Source organism: Tiliqua scincoides, chromosome 1 (genome assembly GCF_035046505.1).
Source record: "Tiliqua scincoides isolate rTilSci1 chromosome 1, rTilSci1.hap2, whole genome shotgun sequence".
Lineage (NCBI taxonomy): Eukaryota > Metazoa > Chordata > Lepidosauria > Squamata > Scincidae > Tiliqua > Tiliqua scincoides.
The window spans coordinates 151033200-151034609 of record NC_089821.1 but is presented as its reverse complement, the minus strand read 5'-3'; positions in this window follow the sequence as shown (position 1 = coordinate 151034609).

Sequence of the window (1410 nt, the reverse complement as noted above, 5' to 3'; positions counted from 1 at the left end):
AAGAGGAAAAAAAACAGAGGCCTACGAAGCACCATGGAAGGCTGTATGAGCAGTGAAAACCATCTGTAGAAGATGGTGAGGTGGCCAGTGAGACATGATTTAAATAATGTCCAGGTAGAGACTCCGGAAAACAAGATCAAAGACTCAGGTATAAGAGAGAATGCGTGCAACTGACCAAAGCTTCTTTTTACTTTCTCCTCCAAAACCATGAGTTCAAAGATGGTCAGCCAGAGCCCTCCTATAATCCAAAGTGTTACTTGTTCACAAGCAGCATTTTCACCTGAATTTCTGATATCCAGTAAGGGCTTAACAGAAAAGTGTATATTAATGCTATGGTTTAATGCTGAGAGACTATTATTAAGGTTGTATGTATTTTTCTCCAATAAAATTTTACAGTCAAAATTATGCAGTCAAATCTAGTTGTTTTATATTTGGTTTTATAGAATTTGTCCTGTGCGTATAATTCATATTTAAGTCATCCACGTAATCTTTTAGTAATAATGGAGTGGTTCAGGAGTTGGACTTAGACCTGGAAGAGCCAGGTTCAAATCCCTGCTCAACCATGAAGCTTCCTGAGTAACCTTGGGAAGACACTGTCTCTCATCCTCATCTCATAGGGTTGTTGCAAGGACAAAAGGAGAGGCAGAATCATGTACACCATCCTGATTTCCTTGGAGCAATGGCAGTTAAAAATGTGAAAAAAGAAAGAACAAAGTAAGAAATGATGTCACAAATGGAGGACATTCTTCAGGTGTGCCTCCAAGCTTATTTCACAATCATAAGGAACATTTTAAAAAAAAATCAAATATAGATTTCCCAAGACTCTAAACTCTTTCTGATACCAGTTATGCGGAGAGTTGAGGACACTCCAAATGTTATATAAATGCTAATGATCAAGAAAATGCTGCCAATGATGCAAGCTAATCAAGACCCTAAACAATGAGATGACAATGAACTTTCTAGGTCCTATGAGCTGATATCTACTTGCCCCCTGGACGGAGCCTAGCAATCTCATCTCATCTAGGACTGAGCTCTGTCCCCACCCAGCATACTCCACTGGCTGCCAGTCTCCATGATAGCCAGTGCTGCTACTAGAGGAGGAGGAGGCAAAGCTGGAGCTTTCCAGGTTCCTGTGAGCAGACATCTGATTATTTCCTGCATACAGCATAGAGATTACATCTTACCTAGGAATGAGCTCTTTTTAATTTATTTTGTTCAAAATGTCATTTTGATTTCATTTTGCCACATTTATTCCCCCCAATCTTTTTTTTTAGACCATGAGTCCCATGGGACAGGATTATTAGATAGGAAAAGGAAAACACTGTAAGCTGTTCTGAGCCAACAGAATAGAGTTGGGTACAAATCCAACAAATAAATATGTTGCTATGAAAGCTACACAAATCAACTAGC